Genomic DNA, 6,910 nt, shown 5'->3' with positions numbered 1-6,910 from the left:
TGAGAACCAAGGTATCGATCCAGAAGGAGGGTCTCGTCAAGTCCAGAGTACCTGCGCAAACACAAACAAGCTTGCACCCAACGCTTCAAAGGGGTTGTCAATCCCTTCAAGATTGTTTGCAAAGTGAGATCTAAAGGCGGAAAGTGCAACGAAGTAAAAACTATAAGGCTTAAAATATGGTGTGGAGTAGACCCGGGGGCCATAGTGTTGACTAGAGGCTTCTCTCAAAATAGCAAATATCACGGTGGGTGAACAAATTACTGTCGAGCAATTGATAGAACCACGCAAAGTCATGACGATATCTAAGGCAATGATCATACATATAGGCATCACGTCCGAGACAAGTAGACCGATACATTCTGCATCTACTACTATTACTCCACACATCGACTGCTATCCAACATGCATCTAGTGTATTGAGTTCATGACGAACAGAGTAACGCCTTAAGAAAGATGACATGATGTAGAGGGATAATCTCAAACCAATGATGAAAACCCCATATTTTTACCCTTGATGGCAATAACACGATGGGTGCCTCGCTACCCCTTCTGTCACTAGGTGAGGACACCGCACGGTATGAAACCAAAACCAAGCACTTCTCCCATTGCAAGAATCATTGATCTAGTTGGCCAGACCAAACCCACAACTCTAAGAGAATTACAAGGATATGAAATCATGCATAAGAGAGATCAGAATAAATTCAAATAAGATTCATAGATAATCTGATCATAAATCCACAATTCATCGGATCTCGACAAACACACCACAAAAGAAGATTACATCGGATAGATCTCCATGCAGATCATGGAGAACTTTGTATTGAAGATCCAAGAGAGAGAAGAAGCCATCTAGCTACTAGCTATGGACCCAAAGGTATATGGTAAACTACTCACGCATCATCGGAGAGGTCATGGTGTTGATGAAGAAGCCCTCCGTATCCGAATCCCCCCTCCGGCAGGGCACCAGAACGTGCCCCAGATGGGATCTTGCGAAGACAGAAGCTTGCGGCGGCAGAAAAGTACCTTTGATGATCTCGTGATTTCTTTGGGATTTTTAGGGAATATATAGGCGCAACCCCTAGGGCAGAGGGCGTCCAGGGGGCCCACAAGCTGTTGGCCGTGGCCTCCCCCCTGGCCGTGGGGTGAGGACTTGTGGGGCCCCTGGGGATCACTCCCTTGGCTCTCACGTCTCCTGATCTTCTTCCGTTACGGAAAAATTCTTTTTGGGGATTTTATTCCGTTTGGACTCCGTTTCAAAATCTCCTCTGAAAAGGGACAAAAACATGGAAAAATTTTGAACTTGCACTTCGCACTGAGTTAATAAGTTAGTCCCAAAAAATATAGTCGGCATGCAAAACATCCAAAGTCTGACAAGATAATAGCATGAAACCATAAAAAATTATAGATACGTTGGAGACGTATCAAATATTAATTTTGTAAAAAAAAATTGGCATTTGTTTTGATGTGCTAATAGTAACAAAAATTATTTTAACAAAGGCCACCATTATGTAAAATAGTGTTTTAATCAAAAGTAGCACATAAAATCTTACCAAAATAATGCACAAGTGGCATGAGTAAATAGCATGCAATATTTGAATTTTTTAGAAAGTGGAATTATTAAATTTGTATTTATATTTTACCCAGCTGGTAAAAGGGCACTGCTGCCCCGGGGCTAAACAACCAACTGAGCTAGGCCTCGCCAGCTAAACGAGCCTAGGCGAGCAAGCGAGCGCTCGTGTGTTGGTTTAAACCCGACAGGCAGGGCCTGACTGACAGCGACAAAGAGGGGCGGGAGAGAGAGAGGTGCGGCTGACAGGCGGGGCCTGCGTGTCATCTCCAACCTCGCGACAGGGAGGTCGGCGATACCACCGTCGAGGTTTCCGGCCACGACGTGCAGAGCTGAGGGCAGGTATGAAGTCAATGTCGAGTCATTGTTAAGGTGGAGGTGTAGGGAGTCGCTGAAGAATCCTTGGTCGCCGACGACGAGAGGGCCATGACGGAGCTACCTCGGGTGAGGTCGAACCCAATGATTCTTGCACCAATCCACACCGGAGAGAGAGGGGGAAATGAGTTAGATGGAGAGGGAAGATCAGAGGAAGAAAATGGAGCCCTAGAGGAGGTTCGTACTCGGTGATCAACGGAGTCCCGACGCTACGGAGCTTCAGTCGACCCCGAGCACAGGGGCTGTCCATGGTCGAACTGGTGCAGAAGGGGTGCAATGAGGAGTGGGAGGGAGCCAAAAGAGGGGAGAGAATGAGCTCGCGGGGATCTTATAGTAGGAGCGCTGGTGCACCGTGGACATGGGGCTCGGGACCCACGGCAATGGTGCTTCCGTCCGTTAGAGGAGGAGGGAGTGAGCCTCGGGTGCTCATGGGGGTGGTGAAGGAATCCAGGGAGAGAGGGGAGAGGTGTGGCCTGGCCCTGGTGCTCGCTGAGGCCATGCATTGGCCGAGCGGGGCGGTGTAAGGCACACGCTGGGGAGGGTGAGAGAGATGGGGAGAGGTGGCTTCCAACATGGTGGCATGTCGGGGATACAAAGGCGCCTCAACTTGGGTAAGGGAGGGGCTCGAGGTGGCGAGGAGCATGGGCAGGGCGCGAGGTCAACCCTAGGCCTGTCTTGTAGCGCGCTCGAGAGTGGCTTTTTGGCCGGCATGGACATGCCACTAACGCGCTCTAGCATGACCACTTATGTCCACTTTACCAGAGGGGGAGTAAACAATTAGGAATGAGCCTTGGATACCCTGGAAACAGTCATGAGTAAGAGAGAGAAGAGAGAAAGAGAGAAATGTGGCTGTCCAGAGAGTGTAAGTGGGTGTATCACCCATGCAGTCATGGAGCTGGGCGTTAGGAAATCTACTGGAGGTCGATGGCCTGATGATCGATGTCCTAGTAAAGAACGGGGTGGCTGGGAAGTTGGAGGCACTTCTTGAGTTGTGACACATGGAAAACATTATACACATTGGAAAGCTCAGATGGTAACTCTAGCTGGTAGGCAACTTCTACTCGCTTTGTGGTGATCTTGAAGGGGCTTACTATCTTGGAGCGAGCTTTCCCTTGACATGGAAGCACTTGTTTCCCTTGAGAGGTGTGACTCGCAAATAAACATGGACTCCGACGCAGAAGTTCACTTCTCGGCGGTGTGAGTTGGTGTAGCTCTTCTATCTTGACTTGGCGATCTCTAGGCGCTCTATGACTAGTTGAACTTGCTCTTAGGCTTCACGGTGAATTTCTAGTCCGATAACTGGTCTTTCTCTAGTTTCTGACCAATTGAGGGGAGTGCGGCACTTGCACCCATACAACAATACAAATGGTGCCATCTAAAGACTGGACAGATAGTTGTTGTTGTAGGAGAACTCGACAAAGGGCAAGCAATCTTCCCATTTGGCTCCATGTGCCAAAACGCGAAAATGAAGCATGTCTCAGAGTATCTAGTTTACTCGTTCTGTTTGTTCGCTTGTGTGAGTTTGAAAAGTAGTGCTAAATGACAGATTCGTTCCCATGGCTACTTGAAACATCTTCGATAAGCATGCGTGAACTGAGTACCTCGGTCTAACACAATCACCTTAGGAACTCCGCCGAGGCTCACAATATGTTCGATGTAAAGGCTGGCTTGCTTGTGCCCATTGTAAGATGTCTTGTCGGGAATGAAGTGGGCTACCTTGGTCAAGTGATCGACAATGAACTAAATGGAATCATGTCCTTTGCTTGACCTTCGTAATCCGGTGATGAATTCCATTCCAACCTTGTCCCACTTCCATTTAGGCACTTTGAGAGGTTGGAACAATCCAGCGAGTCGCTGATGCTCAGCTTTGACTATGTGGCATATGTCACACTTAGCTACAAAAGAGCCTATTTCTCCTTTCATGACATGCCACCAGAATCTTGCCATGAGGTCTTGGTACATCTTGGTTCCTCTAGGATGGATGGAATACAGAGTGTAATGGGCTTCTTGCAAGATGAAGCTCTTGATCTCTACTTTGTTCGGTACAAAAATGCGATTCCCAAACCACATGATTCCTTGTTCATCCATTGAGAATCCTAGGGAGTTATCTTTCTTGATCTTCCTTTTAATGCCTTCAATGCTTTCACGTCCCTTCTGAGCTTCCTTGATATCGTCCATAAATGTGAGCTTTGCTTCGAGGTTGGCCAGAAATCCTGGTGCAACTAGTTCCAACCCAAATCTTTCAAGTTCTTCATGCAAGGTAGGTAGCTTTTTCTTAATCATAGCATTCAAGGAACAAGCTTTCTGCTCAAGCATCCACTACCACATTGCCCTTTCAGGAGTGGTATTGAGCACTGAGATTGTAGTATTTGATCAACTCCAACCATCTTCGTTGCCTCATGTTCCGTCACACCCTGCTTTTACTATCACATATCTGTATTGTGAAAATCGGAGCTTGTTAAAACTTTTTCAAGACTAATGTTGTGAGTGCCATGATTGACATTGTATGCTCGTGTGCTTGATCATGTGAGGATAAAACCCTATTTTATAACATTGATTTCCAAAAACCTTTACTTATTTCTGATCAAGGTAAAACCCTACCTTGAGTTGCACTACATGCCCTTGATAGCAAGCACTGCTTCTACTAAAAGTTGGTGATCTGATTTTAACCTATCTTTATATTTCAAAACCACAAAGATAATTATTTTTGTAGTTATTTTCCTAATTAAATAACATGTCCATTTCTAAGGTCAGAATTGGTATTCCTACATGGAAAAATACTTTTCTGTCTTAGAAAAATCTGATTAAATTTAGAGATGATCAGAAGGACATATATTTTCCATACATAGGATTTTAAACCTCATTTTATATTATAGTTATTGAATAAAACCATAAAAGCTATTTCTGTCTGTTTTGACCTTTTGAAATATTTCCAAAGGAAATATTCTCAATAAATTCCTAGAAATTTCCAGTGATATCCCTAAGCCATATTTGGTGTCCACATAAAGTTTTACCATGATCAAAGGTGAATAAGGACCCCAAATAACCCAAAACCCCCTTCTATCCAGAATCAAGTTAGAGCAACTCTACATAGCAAAGTTTATCCAATGATGCTGAAACTTTGCACGAGTTCCTAATACCTCAAATGAGGGTTCCACACCAAAAATGGGATTTGTGGGACTTAGTTTGCCCACACTCCCTTTGGACGGGACAGATCTGGTCATATTTGAGTGTTTTCAAGTTTACCAAGCTAAACTTGTCCAATGGAGCTCAAACTTGGTGAAACCCCATGATTTACCACCAAACCCAAACCAGTTAAGTTGCAGTACCAGTGGTGGGGTACAACCCCCTCAACCCACTGTTGAACACCTTCTGATAGATAGGAAAAACCCACCTTAGGCACAACTAAACCAAACCCCTTTGCTCCGAACTCATAGATTAGGTGGCCAGTATCTAAGTCTAACCCAGTCAACTGGCCCCTCAATGGTTCAAAGTGGAAAGGCCAAAAACCTCAATTTAGATTTCAGTTCAAGGCTGACAGCAACAGTATTTCTTGTCTCCCTTGACCAGCCGAAGCGCCCACAAGACCCAAACGGCTAGCCACACTCCCAGCCAGTGCCAGGACATGCCAGACACGTCCAAAGTGCCTCAGAGCTCCCAGCTTGCCGTGGCATGCCAAAAATGCGCTCTGGGCACGCTACAGGAAGCCACCAAGGTGGGGGAGACATTCTCGGCCAGTTCCAGCGTCCCCCGATGTGTCCAACCTCTTCCCTGACAACCCCTCTGCGTCGAGCAAGCCTCAGGTCCCCTCCTCTCCCGCGCTACAGCTCGTGCGGCGCGTACCCGCGCGGACCAGAACTGGCCAAGGCTGCATGGCCACGGATGCGCGACTGCACCTCTCTCCCTCTGGAGCAGATGGCTCTGGTAGTCCAAAACCATGTCCTGAGACCGTGGTTTCGGCCCTAGCGTCTCTCTGCACCCCGATGTGCGCCACGGTGAGTCACAGGCTCTCCCGAATCGGCTCATCGTCGCGCACCTATAAATAGCCCTCCCCCTCGCTCCAGCACCCCTCAGATAGCTTCACCACGATCACTAGTACCTCCCAAGCCACCCCAGCAACCCAGTAGAGCCCCGGTGCTCGACATCGATCGAGGCCCCTCCGCCTCGGAGCTCCGGTCGATCTCCGGCTACACGACGGCTCCTGTGCCCCTCGACCCACGAAACTGACCCTCTCAACCCCAGGAAGATTTCCCCCATCTCGCCCGAGCATTTCCGTGTCTCTAACCACCCCCTCGACCACCTCCCGAAACTCCTTTGCCACGGCCTCCTCGTCGCCGGCGAATCCTTGTGTCCCCGTCGTTGTTGCGACCACCAGCAGGTAGGCGACAACAAGGCGAACCCATTCCAGTCCTTGTTGGGGCTTGAGACAGTCGGCAACCTCGCCGGCGTGCTCCTCCTCCTCTGTGTCCAGAGGTAGGAGACGACCCCGACAGGTGTGCCCCACTTGTCGGTGGCCCAGCCTTCTGCCCCACACTGTCCTCAGCCACTGACCGCAGGTCCCCGCACGTCAGGTTCAAACCTGACGACGCGCGCGCCTGGGCAGGCTGTCGGCTGGCCATGGGCCAGCCCAGCTCTGGGCTGAGCCAGGCTAGGAGTTTAGCCGATTTTTGTTTTATTTTAAAACCCTGGTTTCTAAGATTTTTATAAAAACATTTAACCAGTGTAAAATATAATTTTTCCACTGTTATTCTTCGAAAAATATGTAATATTTAATAATATGTTTGGATGAATTTTTCTACAACTATTCTGTTTTACAATAATAAGAAGGACTAAAATTGAAATAGTTTTTCTTCTGTTTGGTTAATTTCAAAAATGTTCCTTCAAGGGAAATTAAGGCAAATATTTTTCAAAATGATACCTTAGATTTGTCAGTAATAAAGAACATTTTTAAAATGACTGTGTGATCTG

Source organism: Hordeum vulgare, chromosome 5H (assembly GCF_904849725.1).
Source record: "Hordeum vulgare subsp. vulgare chromosome 5H, MorexV3_pseudomolecules_assembly, whole genome shotgun sequence".
Classification (NCBI taxonomy): Eukaryota; Viridiplantae; Streptophyta; class Magnoliopsida; order Poales; family Poaceae; genus Hordeum; species Hordeum vulgare.
The sequence above is the reverse complement of the archived record's forward strand: the minus strand, read 5'-3'. Positions refer to the sequence as shown.